Source organism: Ceratotherium simum, chromosome 5 (assembly GCF_057802395.1).
Source record: "Ceratotherium simum simum isolate JZ-2026a chromosome 5, ASM5780239v1, whole genome shotgun sequence".
NCBI lineage: Eukaryota > Metazoa > Chordata > Mammalia > Perissodactyla > Rhinocerotidae > Ceratotherium > Ceratotherium simum.
The window spans coordinates 60,910,535-60,929,669 of NC_141904.1; the positions used below are offsets into that span (position 1 = coordinate 60,910,535).

Below are 19,135 nucleotides of genomic sequence, written 5' to 3' on the forward strand. Positions count from 1 at the left end.
TAACACAATACATGAGAGTTAGATAGAGGGGTGTGTAGGATAAAAGTGAGCTTGAAATATGTAAAAGCTGTGGTTGTGTAAAAATCCAAATTTATGATAGATCTAGGCAGGGACATAGTTGAGTAAAGAAGAAGAGAGTCAGGAGACCAAGGGTCACAGAAAGCTCTGTCTCTGACAAGCTGCGAGATCTAGAATGAGACACTTAACCCTGTGGGTATTATGATTCTCATCATCAAAATAAAAATAAGGATGCTAGCCTTCTATGGGACTCAAATGAGATCATATATTTGAAAGCATTTACAAAACACTATATAAAGCATTGTATAAAACACATAGGGTTAAGGTAGTTGGCCTAAGTTCCAATGAAAGATTTGTAGATCAGGACATAAATCTAGATTTTCCAAATGACCAGTCCCAAATTGCCACTTCCACTGACCTTTAGAAGTAGGAAGGACTTACATAACTCAATAAGTAAAAACAATACCTCCTCAAGGATGAGGACCATATCATATTCCCCTGTGTTCCCCCAGCATCTACACAGTGCCTGGCACAGAGTGAGTACTCAGTACTCTGGAAAGCTCAACTATCTTTCTCCTACTCTTCATTCCTGTCCCGTAGCAACTACTAATTGTCTGCTGCATTTTTAGTGGACATCAGCATCGGTAAGTTGCCATCTCAGGGACAAAGTCAAATGGGCAGAAAGGCATTTCCGTAGCATCCGTCTTTGGTGGTCATTTACACACTTCCCCTCCTGGGCACACTCAAGTGAGACTACAAGCAGCCTGCCTGCACTGAAAGGCTCCCCAACACTGGCATCATTAAACACTCCTCCAGCCTTGCTCAGAAGAGGATGGCATGGGTGGGCGCTGGGCCTGTGAGGTGAGCCAGGCACTGTGCAGTCTTGGCAAGCTTGGAGAGTAGCAGCCCACTCTTGGCCCAAGGCCATGGCCATTTGCCTGCCATTTGTAAGAGTACAGAATAGAACACAAACCCCACTCTGCCATGTGCTCACAGCAACATCCTAACAATTTTGAAATAAAAAACAGATCTCTTTGTTAAATGGATATAAGGCAGCCCTGAAAAGGAATTCTTTGTAGGTTATTGGTGTAATACTGGTAAAGAGCTTTATACAACCCAATCTTCCTTCCTTAGTATCAGAGGAGGATTAACAGGAGGACTGGCCAGCAGCTGCCCAGGGTACCAATCTAGAAGAAGTTCTAAAGTGTCCTCAGAAAAGTAACACAGTGAAGAAAATAGCATTTATCAGGACTTTCTTTAAGAAGAGAATTGTGTTTAATTGTAAGAAATACTTCAATGAGACAACTGGGGTGGGAGTAGAGGTGGCATGCTCTGAAACAAAACAAGGTCAATAAAATGCCTTCATGTAGGGTGGGTCCAACAACCAGAGGGCTTGCATTTTGCTGAGTTGGGTATGGAGACCAGGACACTGCAATCTGTCATCATCCTTCTCTGTAAGCAGCACTGCTCAGATCTGTTATTTCACTTGATTGCTGAAGGGACACTAAATGATTAGTCTGCCAGGGTCACCTACATGTCTTGGTCAAGCCCTGCTTGGGATCACCAGTTCATACAATCAGAAAAGGTCTGGCTTTTTTCTTTCAGCTCTTCTCCCATCCCCCAACGTTTCTGACTCCCTTACCCTATTCACACATGGACAATTCAATTACAAATATTCACTGAACACCTGTTATATTTCAAGGTCTGGGAAGAAAGAGATGATTACAGCACAATCTTGATCCCAGAGGAACACATGTTCTAGACAACTAAGTTAATATAAAGCAAACAGATGGGAGCTCTATGAGAGAAATGTGCAAATACAAATATGGGGGCACAGATAAGGGGCCAACGAAAGTCTCAGGGAGGATGTGACATTTATGTAGGGCCTAATAGGATCAGTAGGAGCTGACCAGGTACAAAAGAAGGATGGAGAAACGCAAAGCTGATAAATGAACGAACCAAGGCATGAAAGCCTAAGAGGACAGGGTGTCTTCAGCAATCTGCAAAGAGTCTATTGTGGTCACAGAACAGCCAATGTGCTGGGGAGGAGCAGGAGATGAGGCTAGAAACAAAAGTCAGAGCCAAAATTTGGAAAGTCTTTGAATGCCATGTCAAAGAGTTGGGATTTTACCCTGGGAGCAGTAAGGAGATACCAATGGTTTTAAGCTGAAAGCAGGAGAAAACATGTGGTCAGATTTGTGTTCAGTCAAAACTCTCTGGCAACAATGTGAAAATTAATGGATGAAAGTGGGGTGAGGGGGGAAGTCAGAATTGCAATGGTCCAGGCTGAGAACATAAAATAGGAAAACTGAGGCATTTCACAAGTACAATCAGTGGGACTTGATGACTATAGTGCATAGTGATAAAGAGGGAAGAGTTCTTCCCTCTTAATTAATTCCTACCCATCTTTTAGATCTCGGGTCAAATGCCACTTTTCCTAAAGGAAGCTGTGCAAACCCTAGGAATAGATTAGGTCCTTCTGTGACATGCCCTCAAAGCACATTGGACTTCTCTCCCACAGCACTTATCTCAGTTTGTAATGCCATATTTGTGTGATAACTCAGATTAATATCTACATCTGCTACCAGACTATGAGTCTCTTGAGGATCTATTTTGTTGTCCTTGTATCCCCAGCACCTAGCACAGTGTCTGCTCATAGCAGGAACTCAAAAATTATTTCTTGAAAGCAATGGTTGAGGGAATACAGTTAATGATCACACAAAGACTTCTATACTGCAATACTAGGTAGATGGTGAGCCCATTAACTAAGGCAAGGTATGGAAAAGGAGGAAGAGGTGAAAATGGAGACAAGAAAATGAATTGCAGCTTGAACACGGCAAGTTGGAAATATCTGCAAGAATTCCAGATGGAGATTTTCAACAGCTTTGAACTCAGGGACTCAATCTGGAGATTACAGACTTAGGAATCATCTGCTAAAGAGATGAGAGTCGCTGCTTTACTCAGGTTGAGTATATAACTCCAGAAAAGAAGATCAAAGATTGAGCCCTGGAGAAAGCCAAATGTAGAATCAGTTAAACAAGCCAGCAAAAACAACAGGAAAGAAAAGTCTGAGAGCCAGGAGAAGAAGAAGGAGAGAGTCAGATTTGACAAAGCAAGGCAGAGTTCAAGAAAGAGAAAGTGTTCAACAAAGTCCAATATTGCCAAGGGGTTGGGAGTTGTCTTGCAGGCCTAATAAAGAGGTGGCTCTGTGATTCAGATAATGATGTCTACTTCCAAAGCAAAAACCTCTGGACTTCCAAAGAAAGGCTAAAAGAACAACCAATGATGAGAACAGCATGTGTGGAGAGAAGGAGACTAAAAAACATGCAAGAGAAAGGGAAGAATTCATTCTTTCACTCATTTGATGAGTAGCTGTTGAGCTTCTACTAGGTGCCAAGCACTCTACATTGGAGGTGTGGCAGCAAACAAGATACGATGATGGGCTATAGGCCCAGAGGATTTAAGATGGGAGAGAATCAAGATCAAAGAAGAAGAGTCTGGCCTTTAAAATCCATGAGACATCTCTTCCCTCTGAGCTAGAAAGGAAGGAGAAATGATCCAGGGCTAAAGGTCACATGGGCAGGGCCCAGAAATATTAATGAGGCAGATTTCAGGGTTGGGTTCGCTGAAGGCAGAGCCTGAGACAAGGGCTTAGGTATAGGAGTTTATTTGGAAGATGATTCCAGGAAGCAGGGATGAGGGAATACAGAGTAAGACAGCGAAGGAGTAAAAGTTAATATAAGGGTACGTTATCAAGTTTGCCATGGAGAGCAAGGGGTTTGATTTGGCCAGGACCTCCTAAGAAGTGCATAATATACACCCAGAATTATGCACCTGAAAAATGGAAGGCTGGAGCATTTATTCACATATTCAAATGCCCAATGGTTGAGGGTAGCCCCTGAGGGCATTACTCCCCCACACTACCAGGTTCCTCTTTGGCTCAGGCCACGGAGGCTCTCAGCCTGAGAGATGGTCCTGGAGAAGAAAGCAGAAAAGGAGCACAGTGGGTGCTAGAGGCAGGAAGCTGACTCGGACAAAACCGGTCATCACAGTCGCAGTTGAAATCAGAGATGAGATGAGGGGCTGTGACAATGGCCACCAGGGGAATCTGCCACAAAGGTGGTATTGGTGAGAACTAGGCAGAAATGACTAATCATTCAGCCTAGACCGATTAAGGAAAGAAAGGATGCTAGGAGTATATGGCATGGGAAATTTTTCTAAGATTTAGGCTTTCTTGCAATGCTTTTGGCTTCTTTATAAAGAGATTAACTTAGGGACTTATTAGTAGCTCAAAGTTAAGATCAAAAAAGAAGGCCTTACACTCCTCCAGGACAAGGGCTATGATATTAACCACTGATATTTATTGAGCTTTATTATGTGCCAGGCACTTTGCAGCATCATCAATGAATTATCTCTGCAGCCAAATACAGTAAGAACTATCATTGTTCCCATTTACAAAGGAGGAAACTGAGGCCAAGAGAGTTTTTAAAGTTTTTAACATCTATGGGGTAACAGCCTATTTCATTTTAAGTATGTGTGTCTATAACCATGCTTGCATACTTGTGTCTGAACACACACACACACACAGTAATACCAGGTATGAGTTTTATACCAAAGAATAGAGTTTCCTTAGCTTTTCTGTCCATTTCTTCATTACATGGATAATGAAGCACTTCTAGACTCTTTAATGAATGAACTTCTTTAATTTTTTTTATTTATACCAATTGACCAATGTCTTTTCTGCAAATATACAAGACTAGGAATGAAGAAAATAAGGACTTTTGGATATGAAGACTGGAGCCAAAACCGACAACAAAATACCACCCAAACCACAGAGCTAAATTAAGTCAACAAAAAGCATCATAAAGGGGAAAATTAAAGCATGCAAAGACTTTAAACTCATTACAGACCAAAATGTAAATCTGATTGCAAAATTATCTGCCTCTTTAATTTGGAGGTTCATGAGCATGCTGGAGGTAGGAGGCAAAATTTAATTTACAGAGCAATTTTGGCCAATCATCCCTATTTTCTTTAATACAACAGCAGGGAGGGAGAGAGAATGACATAGACACTACCCACAGAAGGCCAAAGGAAGGAAAAGCAGATGTGATCACATCACAGACCCACTCGGGTCTGGCTTGGGGAGGCTGCTTAGGCAATGCGGCCCTCCCTGGAATGGAGCTGGTTTGTAATTAGTTTAGGCTGTGGAGGCCTGTATCATTAAAAAGATGACAACTGGACACTTGCCACAATCAAGATAATGTTTCATAATCAAATTAACTCGGCTCAAGAGCTTGATTTGGAGCCTGTTCATGGTTAACCATCAAATGGCTTTCAGAGTACTTGGAGCATAAGATATGAAAAAGACACTAGACAAGCAGCACATGAACACAAGAAGTGAGTGAAGATGTGGCCATTTGTTAGCCACAGAGCATTTATGACGGGAGCAGGGTCAGGGGACAGTGAGTACAAATAAAAGGGATTAGAAATCAATCCTCAAAGAGGGCCGGCCCCGTGGCTTAGCGGTTAAGTGCGTGCGCTCCACTGCTGGCGGCCCAGGTTCGGATCCCGGGCGCGCACCGACGCACTGCTTCTCCGGCCATGCTGAGGCCGCGTCCCACATACAGCAACTAGAAGGATGTGCAACTACGACATACAACTATCTACTGGGGCTTTGGGGGAAAAATAAATAAATAAATAAAACCTTTAAAAAAAAATCCTCAAAGAACTGAATACATTTTTCATAAAATAATAATATTAAACCTACATGCCTTAAAATGCATATGGCTAAATACTTCAGCAGAAGTATTATACCAGATCCTGAGTTGCTTAAAAGCAGGAACCTTCAGGTCATACTTCTTTGCTTCACCGGCACCTAACACATTGCCCGCAGCAGTGTGGGTCCTCAGAAAAACTTGTGTCTTTATCATGCTGTTGTAATAATCAGGAGAGTACAACAGAGAAACAGAGAAAAACTTTTTGATCTACTGGGAAGTGAAAATGATATGTAGATGGATTGCAACCATGTACAAAAATCAGCATGTTTGAAGACAACTAAAAGATAATATGCAAAAATGAACAGTAGTGCTCGGTATTGGGATTTTGCATGGGGTTTTTTGTTTTTGTTTTTTTCTAAAACTGTCTTTCATGTTGTCAGAATGTTGTCAGAATATCATCTTTTCCATTTCAAAATCTACAAATGTTTTCATGTTGGAGGGAGGAAAGGAACCTGGTAGTGAGTGAACTGCTAGCTTATAGGATAAGTCTCAAACTCTATAGCTCAGCACTGGAGACCTTTTATGATCTAGTCCAGCCAAGAACTCCAGTTACATATCCTATCCCTCCTCCTTCCTTCTTTTCCATCACACTTAATTGCTTGCCCTTTCCAAAATGTATCATGAGTTTCCCTTTTTCTGTGTGCACACACCGTTCTCACTACCTGGAACATCCTTCCTCCCATCCATTATTCATATAGCTAAATCCAACTCATTTTTCAAAAACAGCTCAAATATTCTGTCTCTGAGAAGCCATCCCTAACCCCTCAAATCCTACCCCAGTCTCATTTTTTTGCCACACCTCTGTGATTCTACAGCAACTTATATGCTTACCTCTCTCAGAGAGCTTGTCACACTATGCTCCAATCACTGGTTTACTTGCCTTTCTCCTCCACTTGCCTAGACACTACCCACAGATAATGTAAAGATACCTGGGGCTACAAAGGCCAATGGATGACCCATAGTCTTTTTTAACAAATTGTGACAGTGTGGTCACTTCAGTCAACACTCTCTTGGTTGCAAGTAATAAGCATCCATTGAAGCCTCTTTGAGCACAAAGGGGAATTTATTTCTAAGGACAGAGATACTTCTCAGAGCCCACTGGTAGAAAGTGCAGTCACTAAGGTCTGGACCCTGGAGCCAGAAAGCCTACAGAATCAAGGCAGCTACTCTCTTAATCAGTCTTACTCTCTCCCTCTCTCTGCAACCCACAGTCATTTCACCTGCATCTCCTCCATAGGCCTGTTGTATTCCTCCCACTCTCTCCGACAGTTGTATGGTGGCTAAAGGCATGAGCTCATGCTACCTGGTTTCATGCCTAGCTCTGCCACTATCCAACTATATGACCTTGGGTAAATTACTTAACCTCTCTGTGACTCAGTATCTTCTTTTGTAAAGTGGAAATGAGAAGAGGACCTACCTCACAGGGCTGTTATGAGGATTACTGAATTAATCAAAGACATGGCTTCCCACAGCTCCCAAGTGTACCTATCTACCCAGTCTATCTACAAATATGTCTTAGTCCCAAGTCCAGCTCCTGGCAAAGATAACCTGACCAGCCCAGCTTGAGTCAGCTGTGCATCCTCCATCCACTCAGGTATGGCCATGGGGGCCAAGTTACACAGTACAAACATGACCCCCAGGGCCATCCTTGAAGGTAAGAGTTGGGGGCACTTCTCAAAGAAAGGAGCCATGGGCTAAGCTGACACCACAAACAAATGCCTACTACAGCCACCAACTATCCTCTCATCAACCCATGCAGCCACATTTGTGGGCCTGCCTTGGATTACAGCTGGGCCCCTTGACCTCACAGCCCTTCACGAGGCTCTTATTTAAGACACACAGCTGCCTATCTGACTGCAATGGCACCTGAGGGAGCTCTACACACCGGCACTTAATAAAGGCTTAATGGTGATGATGGTGACACTGACAAGAATGACGGTGGCACAACAGGCCACACCATGGGCTGCTATTGCTTCCCTGCAGTTTGCTGCTGGGCCTCGTGGCTTGAAGTTGAAGTCGGCACATCCTTCTAACTTGGCTAATGTAGCTCGGCTCTGGGGCCAACCCTCATCAGCTCCCATCCAGCTGCTAGTTAGGTAGATTTATATCCCACTAAATCCATTGTCACACAAGGGCTTCCTCCTCACTGCCAGAGTTTAAAGAACATAAGCACAGCATCCGATAACCAGAAGAGAAAAGGCCTCCAAAGAAAATTAACCATTTGACTTCAAAGTGTTATGTTGCCGCTCTAGAATTTCCAAGTACGTAAATGGAAGTCTGCTGGGGGAGTTGCATCTTTAAAATAAAAAGAAAGTCACCACAGCATTGGGCTCTAACCTAGCGCATAAATAAAGTCCCCTTTGCAACTCTATAGCAAGCTTATTTTTATCCTAGTATGATCTCCTCAACAAAAACCAAGATTTGTAGACCAGTAATCTTCAAAGCCTATTCACATTATCTCACGCAGTACTCAAAACAGCCCTGCTGAGTGGGTATTGCTGTCATCATTCCACAGAAGAGGAAACTGAGGCTTAGAAAGCTTAAGACAGTTGCCTAAGACCATGGGAGCTGAAAGCAGCAAGCACTAATTAAAACCAAATCAGCTAGCACCTTGCCCATGGTGCTCTCTCTACCATACCACCGCCTGCTGTCACTTGCTTTCCCTAATTTCAAACCAAGAATCGTCATCCCTGAACTATTTGCATGGACACATTTGAGCACCAGTGTTCCATATCAGTGCTGAGTAAGGTAAGCTCTGTACCCACCCAACTAGCACAGCTAATCAGATTCATATATTTCGCTTCCACAGAAGATTTCATTTGAGGAAATGAAACAGTGTACCTTACTCCTTTCACTACCACCACCTCCATCATCACCACATTTATTTAACACTTCCTGGGTACCAGACACTGTGCTAAGTGCTTTACAAGCATTATCTCAGGTGATCCTTACAGTGAGAGGTACTTTTATTACTCTCCCATTACACAAATTAAGAAATTGAGGCTCAAAGCCATTAGCCTTGCCCAAAGTCACATAGCAAGTAGCCTGGTACATATTCAAAGCAACAACTGTCTGATTCCAGACCCTAAATCATCATTGCTAGTGTTTAGAGAAATCAATTCCAGGACCACTATCAAGATCTCATTGCAGCTCTCTTTCATATAAATATTCTGCCTTTGAATTTTTAGCTCCCAGTGATAAGTAAAATACACTAGTAACTACCTCAAATCCTTTCTAGAAGCAGGCAGGAAAACAAACAAATAGCCAGGATTTCTTCTAAGAATTTGAGTAGCAGGGTACGCATATAATAGATGCTTCAATAAATTCTGCTGTAGCATGAAGAGCAATCTCACTTTCAAATAGTGAATCCTGGCTCATGTGTATGTGCCATTGTAATCATCCAAGTAGCGTTTATGGTACATAGCACTTTAAGGAATGCTGGTACTTTAAGTGGATTTGAACAGCAAGAGCAGCCTAAAATCAGTCACCATCACTGAGCACAGTCATTGGAAGGCCTGGAATTCGGTTTTAGAAAATTCACTTGAAAAAAAGACTCAGAAAATGGCCAAGTTGATTCACAGATCAAAGATAACCTATATTTAACTCATTACCATCTGTGAGGTTAAAGACCTTTAACAGTTGTTTGTACAAGAAAGGGCATAAAAAAAGAATAGAAGACAATGAAAGACGGTAGAGTGTAGTGGTCTAGAGCAATTTGGGAACAGCCAGCCCTGGGTGGGAGTCCTGACCATGTCATTTACCAGCTCTGTGGCTTTGTGCAAGTTGCCTAAACACTCTTAACTGGTTTGGTCATCCATAAAATTTGAATAATAGTGGCACCTATTTGATTTCTATACTTAATAAACAACAGCTTTGATGATGATGATAACGATGATGGTGATACCAACAAAGGCGATGGTGATCTGTCTGCTTTTACTATTAGGAAAATAAGTAAATGGGAAATAGGCAAATTGAGCACAAAAACAGCACCCTCTTCTTTCTCTTTCCTGCTTTTGTTTGGAAACTCTTTGCATTGCTCATCTATGTCCAAACCCTGATGTCCTCTTGAGAGCCCCTACATAGCTTCTGTTAACAGAGAAGAGCATGCTTCTTCTCTTCTCAAATGGGTGAGGGCTGAGGAATTTGCCACTTCTTAGCTGTCTCTGGCGCTAAAAGCCAGCAGAAATTAATAATCTTGATATAAGGTGACTCTCCTCCCTTTATATTATGGTAGCCAATGACAGCTGGCTTGGTTTGCAAATTTTCACAACAGGGCCCAAAATACAAGCCCCACTGATATTTGAGAGTATTACTGATTCACAATGTAAACACTGAAGCCATCAGCTCAGTGCTATTATTTCTCAGGGGGATATGGGGGAGACAGAGGGAAGGGAATGAGCACTTTGAAAGTATCAGCTATATACCAGGCAGAGAACTGGAGCATTAGACATAGTTTAAGGTCATTGAATTTATAATCCAAATTTAGCTGACAAACAGGACACAAGTGCAAGAAAAAGTATAGAGTAAGTAAGGAGACATCTTCTTTTGCTATCAACTAAGCATATCCAAAAGTTTGCAACAGCAGGTGAGTGTATATATATAACCAGCACTGAACACATCTTTCTCTCTGCTGCTGCTGAACATGCAAAAGAGGAAATATAAAAAACAGTTTTGATCATAATCAAAGGGAGGAAGCAAGCTCCTTGAGGGCAGGAACCATCTGTGTCCTAGTAAACAGTGTATCCCCAGCACCTAGCACAGAAGTTGGCAAGTAGAAAGCACGCAAAGTGCTGAATGAATGCAAGAATGCATGGATGCACCCTGGATGTGACTGCATTCAAACCCAAAGCCCTTGGGAGGTTTCACTGTCTCCTTCCTTACTCATCTAGAAGAATGTCCTACCTTGCTGGTCATCACCACCATCGACAATAATGAAAATACAAGTTCATAACAAAATAATATTTTAAACATACATAGCATACCAAGTCATTAAAAATAGACCAGGGAGTATTTTACATTGAGACACTAGGGAGCATCATTACTTTGAAATGTCACTTTGTGCTTTAATTAGTACGCTCTAATGATAAGTATATGTCATTCTTATCTAATGAAAGTCTTGAATGCATATGGAATCTGGGTCACAGCCCTCTCTGGGAGGTACACGGATGTACAAAGAACAAACAGAATGCATGTGTTGATGTCAACTAGCTTACTCATCTTTATTAATACAATTGCCTAAGTTTCAAGTTTTAAAATTTGAGATTAAATTTGTTCAGCACACCGAGCACTCTCAGCATAGCAATTTGATCTTTCACATTTCTCAAGACAGCCTAAGCTGTTGAAGGGACACGTGAAGTTCCCAGTGATCTCTTTCAAGCCGACTCGCAGAGGTATCACTCAGAACAGGACCACCTGCTCGGAGGCATATTTTTAATAAAGACAACAATAGGTCTGCTTGCTCACAGGGAAATTTATAAGGCTGTCTTTGCTTCCTTCCACCTATTGTGGCGCTTTAGCCAAGTAGAATGTACTCACTCTTCGGAGCTTCAGCGATGCCGATAATGGACTTCTCCTTTTCAAAGAGAAGTCTTAGTTGTCTGCTCCTTTCATTCAACAGTCAGAATATAAAAGGACCAGAGTGATACAGACAAATACCTCCGAGCTGCTTGTTGTGGCAATATCAGATAATTCTGTAGCCCAGAGAGATATCTGATACGTTCATTTGAATGTCAATACCAAGCACCCTCTCCCAGCCACTCCACCAAAGCAGCGAGAATGCATCTCAGACACAGAACACAGAAGCTCTCACTTAGATGTGAGTGACTTCAAGTTCCTTTTTACAGTTTCTGGCAAAAAAAAAAAAAAAGAAAGAAAATCAAGGATTGATGTTCTCTGCTTTATGTTCCCCAGATTCTGTCAAAAATAGAGGGCATTTATAGCTCCATCAACTGACTGACCCAGAGCAGACTCCAGCTTTCTCAATTGTAATGACAATGTCGGTTCTCAAAAGCAGTCAAGCAAGTTACCAAGCTTTTAACCAGCTCCCAGCAATAGCCTGCTTGGTTACCCAGGGCTTCATTCCGTGGCAAATCTGCATCACCATGAGGACTCCAGTTCAACCGGTCCCCACTCACGGTGGGCTCTCATTTACTATTCAGGTTTCATGCAGATCATCTCATGCACACATCCTCAATGACCAATCCACCTCCTGGGCCACGGCTCTCTCAGTATCTTCACAATTGTAAAGCAATTTCTCAGAGGGAGTTAAGCTTCACTTGCTTTCCACGGAAATGGCTCATGGAGATATTATCTTAAAATGCTTTCTCTTAAGAAAAAATTTTTTTGAACTGAGAATTACATGCTGTGCTGAAATAGGATGGTGGTGGGTTCTGATTATATCTTTTTTCCCATTTTGGTTTCACTCTTAAGCACAGAAAACACCAGGTTGCTCTCTCCTTCAACTCCCTTTTCTCCCTGATACTTCTTAAAAGTTTAGTCCACTGAGGCAAAAGCAGCTTTAGCATTAAATTTCCATCTTTTATCTTCCCCCTCCCCAATATCTAAGAACAATGTGATTATGCATCATTTCGTGCTACGGATGTTCTCCTGAGAACTGCATGCAAAATGAATCAAGGCAATGCTGTGTTTGAACGTGACTCTAATCACTGAGAAGTGGGAAAAAGATACCCAGGTTCTAACCCGCTGTGATCACCTTTCCTCTTTTAAAGGAGCAGGTTGGAGATACTTCAGCTTATCTCTACAATTCTTGTATTGTGCTTCAGTACCTCATGGTGCAACAGTATGAAATGTCATGCAACCATTAAAAAAGATCATTATAAAAATCACATTGAAAAAGGAAAAATAACATTTAGGATATAACATTTAAATCTCTTTAAAATGAAAAATTATTCCACAAATTTTCTGTAAATTAACTTTTCTTCGTTAGGACTTTCTTAAAACATGCTGTGTCAAAAGAGGTGATCCAAACACACTGGGGTAACTGTTAATATTTAAAATTAGGCTGGGAAAAAATAATAAATTTTAAAAAATAATAAAATTATGCTGTTAGCCTTTAAAGACTATATTTTAGGGGGAAAATAGATCTCTGAGGCAAAAAAAAAAAAAAAAAAAAGGCAAAATACTAACTTCCTAAAAGTTACTAGGCCTAAAAGCCTAAAAAAAAATGTGGATTTCAGTGGGTTTTTTTCACTACCTTCTGAAGATCAATAATATATACCTTATAATGTATTTCAGAATTTCATTTCTTTACCAAACCCAGGGAAGTTTTTTACCTTTAGTAAATTTCATATCTGTTGGTCAATTGCACAGATTGTTGCCCTTCACTTGCCACAAAATGATGTCGGGGAGGAAGACAATTCCTCTACCCACTCTAAGTCTTTCTGGCCGGTCTACAAAATAAATTGACATAAGACAGAATAACAGGAGAAAATCAAACAAAGCTTTATGACATGTATATATGGGAAAAACCCAGGAAAACTGAGCAATTCGCCAAAATGGCAGAGGTCGCAGCTTTAAATACTACCTTCAGCTAAAGACAAAGGAAGATGCTGGGGGTGGGGGGAGTCAGTTATGAAAGATTACCAGAAAAAGCACAGTAAACAAGAGTAAGGTTATTATGCAGATTTAAGTCCTTGCCTTCTGCATTGGTAAGAGTTTCTAGAGATAAAGTCACCCCTCTTCTTCCTGGTACAGAGAGGGAGACATCTTTACAAAGGGAGATTTCCCTTACAAATGTAAATGTCTCTTACAAAGGATAACTTCTACTTGGTTGTCAGAGCTTCTTCCCTGTCTGCAGTTTCTTAAAAGTAACCAGCCCAAAATAATCCTCATGCCAAAGAGACACATCTTGAGGTGGCCAATTCTGATCCCCTACAATGACAAAATTGATGATAGCCTAATCAATCAAGAAGATACAAGCTTGAGAGAAAAGACTCCAACTGGTTTTTAAATTATAATACATGATTTCAACAATTCATTTTATATAAAAGGAATACTTTACACATAGAAATCATCCAACTAATTAACAGGGAAAAATAAGATTAAAAATATGCTAAGTGACATAATCCTTGGGAAGAATTTTTGGGAAAGAGAAAGCAGTCATGAGTCCAAGTTGGTACAAGTTTCTAATGTTTATGCATAATGTATGCATGTATGTATGTATAATGTATTAGTGTGATACACATGGCATATAATATATACAGTGCATGCTTACTACGTATATGTTATGTGCATTGATTGTTTTTGATAGACTTTTTTTTTTTTTAAAGATTTTATTTATTTCTTTATTTTACCCCCAAAGCCCCAGTAGATAGTTGTATGTCGCAGCTGCACATCCTTCCAGTTGCTGTATGTGGGACGCGGCCTCAGCATGGCCGGAGAAGCGGTGCGTCGCTGCGCACCCGGGATCCGAACCCGGGCCGCCAGCAGCGGAGCACGTGCACTTAACCGCTAAGCCACCAGGCCGGCCCTGATTGTTTTTGATAGACTCTTATACAATTAGGAAACCACTGGTTGTTTGGCATTTCTAAACAGTTATAATACTAAAAAAGAAATCTTTGACAAGTCCTGGTCTTGTCATTCTTTAGCATTCAGATGTGGCAAGAAAACTATTACCTAAATGAATTTTCTGCAGATCCATTTTCGGAGTTTTTTGAATGAGAAATTGCATTCTTTTCTCTTTAAGTAATGCAGTAGTGTCAGTCTAGGCAATTATTGTCATGCTAACATAATAAATGAATTATCTTTTCTATTCTATTGCCAAAGTGCTTTTTTTTACAGCCTTATTAAAATATATTTCACCACCATAAAATTCATCCTTTTAAACTGTACAATTATTTAGTTTCTAGTATATTCACAGAGTTGCACAACCAATACCACAATCAATTTTATAACATTTCACCATCCCACAAAGAAGCTCTGGACCAATTAGCAGTCACTCCCCATTTCCCCCTAACCCCTCCAGCCCCTAGCAACCATTAACCTACTTGCTGTCTATAGATTTGCCTATTCTGGACATTTCATATAAATGGAATCATACAGTACATGGCCTTGTGACTGGCTTCTTACCCTTAGCATAATGTTTTCAGGGTTCATTCATGTTGTGGCATGTATTAGGACCTCATTCCTTTTCAAGGCTGAATAATACTCCATTGTGTGGATATACCACATTTGTTTATCCATTCATTGCAGAGAGACATTTGGCTATATGAATAATGCTGCTATGAACATTCATGTACAAGGTTTTGTGTAGATATATCTTTTCAATTCTCTTGGGTCTAGACCTAGGAGTAGAATTGCTGGGTCATATGATAACTCTATGTTTAACACTTTGCAGAACTGGCAAACACTTTTCCAAAGTGGCTGCATCCTTTTACAATCCCGCCAGCAACACATGAAGTTTCCAATTTCTCTACATCCTCACCAACATTTGTCATTGTTTTTTTTATTTTAGCCATCCTAGTGCAGAGAAAGTGGTATCTCATTGTGGTTTTGATTTGGTTTGACTTGATTTCCCTAACGATGAATGATGTTGAGGATCTTTTCATGTGCTTATTAACCATTTTTCTTCTCCGCAAAAATGATTAGTCAGATCCTTTGTCCATTTTCAATTGGATTGTCTTTTTATTGTTGAGTTGTAAGAGTTCTTCATGTATTCACACAAAGTCTCTTATCAGATACATGATTTTCTTCCATCTGTAGGTCATCCTTTCACTTTCTCAATAGTGTCATTTGACACACAAAAGTTTTTAATTTTGATGAAGTCAAATTATCTATTTTGTATTTTGTCATCCGTGTTTTTGGTGTTCTATCTAAGGAACATAACCCAAGGTCACAAAGATTATCTCCTGTTTTATCCTAGGAGTTTCACAGTGTTAGCTCTTACATTTAGGTCTATCATCCATTTTGAGCTAATTGTTGTGCATGGTGTGAGTTAGGGGTCTAAATTAATTCTTTTGCATGTGGATATTCAGTTGATCCAGCAACATCTGTTGAAAAGACTAATGTTTCCCCCACTGAATTGTCTTGGCACTCTTGTCAACAAGCAATTGACTATAAATATGAAGGTTTATTTCTGGATGCTCAATTCTATTCTACTGATCTATCCTTATGTTACTATCACACAGTCTTGATTACTGTAGCTTTGTACTAAGTTTTGAAATCAAGAAGTGTCAGTCCTCCAACTTTGTTCTTCTTTTTCAAGACTGTTTTGGCTATTCTGAGTCCCTTGCAGTTTCATATGAATTTAAGGATCAGCTTGTCAATTTCTTCTTCTTCAAAAAAAAAAACAGCTGGGATTTTGAAAGGGATTGCTTTGAGTATGTGGATCATTTTGGGCAGTATTGAAATCTTAACAATGTTAAGTTTTCTGATACATAAACATGGGATGTCTTTCCATTTATTTATTCTTTAATATCTTTCAACAATATTTCATAGTTTTCAGTATATGTCTTGTACTTCTTTCGTTAAGTTTATTCCTATGCATTTTTTTGCTATTATAAATGAGGTTGTTTTCTTAATCTCATTTTCAGATTGTTCATTGCTAGTGTATAGAAATAAAATTGATTTCTGCATATTGATCTTGTATCTTGCCACATTGCTGAACTCGTTTGTTAGTTCTAATAGTTTTTTAGTGGATTTGCCACTGCACTTTTAACTTAAACTTTTAAATTATTTTGACCTCCACCATACTTCTAACCATCAGTGTATGCTATTATTATACAACAATTTTCCTCAATATTGAACAATTAAATCTTGTCTGCTCCCAGCTCTCATCTAGCCCTTTCAATTAACCCCTCAGGCAGATGACCACTCTCCACAGGAAAGTGGAAAGAACAATATAAACAAGAAAAATTACTTCTTCCTTAAAGTCTATTTCTCGTGGCTAGTAAAAACATTCAGAGTAGTAAAACTAAACATATGCTAAGCTACTGAAACTCTTCTGCCTAGCATTACCTTGCTAAAATGAAGTCAAGCAAAACGTAACCAAAAGTGGATTTTGACATTTTGTATTTTGTTGAATACTGTTAGGGTGCTGGCAATCACTGTCTCTTACATACAAATTAACAGCCTACCATCTGTCAAGTAGTGGGATAATCACAGGGTTTAGTGCACAATATGGTTATTAGAATATGACCTGACAAAAAGGAAAAGAATACAACCTAATTTGGACTATAAAATCTATGATCTCACTTGCAAATGACAGTTTGACAAGCTATTATTCTGCATTTTGTCTTCTACAATAAAAGCGGTTTTATGCATATGTAATTCTATTAGTTATACAGGTAACAGCCTGTGGAAGATTGCTTTAAACTATAAAACCTGCTTGGTCATACAATATTTTTTACCTGATTCTTAGACAAACATTTGCACTACGAATAAGTGGGAATGTAATGATCTGAGCCTTCACATTTCCAAGTGAAGCACCAATCATTAGGCAAAAATGTCTTTGTAATATTGCTGCCAGCAATTCCACAGGATTCTTCAGGGTATATGCAAAGAAAAGGCTGTAGGAACTTATTAAAACTATTCACGTGGACATATATCAAAGTCAAAAAGTTGACAGTTTTGAAAAGTGTAATATATGAAACACTTTGGCATGGAATTTACTTCATTCCCAACAGTGACATCTGCTAATGAGCATCATTAATATTGCCTACGTTTATTTATTCTAATGCCTCGTGGGTGCTATCTTTATGTACATTCTTCTGTGGCGCCTTTTGTTTTCTTCCAGGGGTAAAAACCCATACTGACAGCTGCCTCTAATAAAGATGATTCCAACAAAATTCTTCTTTTCTGGTTACATAGAGAACATAGAGTACCAAGTTCTTTTTATTGTTGTTTTCTGCCTCTCTAAACAGTGCAGAAATGTGTGGTGTTCCTGAAGGTTATTTAAGGGTACACTCATTGTGTCTAAAACACATGCTTAAGAGAGAAATGCATTAATTAAGTCTCAAGGCAAAACGTTCAGTTGAGGTGACAAAACAAAACAAATTTTTTAATATTATCAATTATATTACCTGGGGAGCCTAAGTGAGATAATAACTATATAATACATGAAGCAACTCATACTGCAAATTATGTTGCTTTGTTTTAGACTACACATCTTTTCATTATTTTCACAATTGTTTCCTTTCACGGTAGGAAAAAATGATGTATTTTTCTGTCATGTTGGCTCAATATAAGGTGAGTCAGAGTGCCAAGGCTCTTCTGCAAAGGATCTTGGGATCCGATTTTAATATGCTGCAATATGAATTTTAAGAATAGTGTATGATGAATTGTCAGGCTGCATAATACCCCCAAATTTCCCAATACTAAAACCTTCATGGCTATTCCCTGAAGATAAGAAAAAAATCTGATCAAGATTTGTAGAAGACCTTTAAATGAATAAAAATATACAAAATACTATTTACAGATATGGGTTTAGAATGATTCGTCTACAGCAGCAACCCTACTTACAAGTACAATATGAGAGCAGGCAACAGAAAAAAATAAGGAAAATTTAGGGAGAATCATGGGAACATGATTATTTACAGGAAAGCCAATTGTTTTTTTTCCAAAGGAAAAAAAATTACAAACAAATCCCAAGTTTTTTCTAGATACATTTGCCTTTATCACTTGGTTATTGTAGTCATGATTTTTTTTTTAATGTGAAAGCTATCTCTCATGGATGTAACTTCATGAATGAATAAAATAATTTCCTCTGGAAATCCTTTTCCCTCAGAACAAATTATTTCCAGATTCAAAAGTCCAGTTAAATACAAATATTAAATATGTCAAAAAGAGACAGAGACAGAGGGAGGTAAAGAGGAATGGAGGGGAGAAAAGAAAAAGACAAAACAAGAAAAAAAAACAATCCATGCCCTGACAAAAGACTGGAAGAAAATTAACCAAATTATTCATATGGTGAGACTCTGGATGTTTTAGTTTCTTTGAATTTTTATTCATTTTCTAAACAAGCACACATCATTTTTTTTTTCTTTTTGGTAAGGAAGATTGGCCCTGAGCTAACATCTGTGCCAATCTTCTCCTATTTTGTTTCTTTTTTTTTCTTTGTGAGGAAGATCGGCCCTGAGCTAACATCTGCCAATCCTCCTCCTTTTGCTGAGGAAGACTGGCCCTGGGCTAACATCCATGCCCATCCTCCTCCACTTTATATGGGACGCCTGCCACAGCATGGCCTGACAAGTGGTGCGTTGGTGCGCACCCAGGATCCTAACCAGCAAACCCCAGGCCGCTGCAGCGGAGCGCGAGCACCTAACCACTTGCGCCACTGGGCGGGTCCCTATCTTCCTCTATTTTGTTTGTGGGATGCTGCCATA

The 19,135-nt window shown here is 39.7% G+C and overlaps 1 protein-coding gene across 5 annotated transcripts in view; it reads right to left on the bottom strand.

The window, feature by feature from the left end:
- Positions 1–19,135, bottom strand: part of FHIT (fragile histidine triad diadenosine triphosphatase) — a 1,358,981-nt gene that overhangs the window by 1,264,316 nt on the left and 75,530 nt on the right. The window contains exon 1 of one of the 5 annotated variants that reach the window (XM_087431268.1): positions 11,331–11,852. The exons of the other annotated variants lie outside the window; for them this stretch is intronic. The gene's annotated coding sequence lies outside the window, so the exon portion shown is untranslated. Of the gene's footprint in view, positions 1–11,330; positions 11,853–19,135 lie in introns of those variants that run through there. 5 annotated transcript variants of the gene reach the window in all.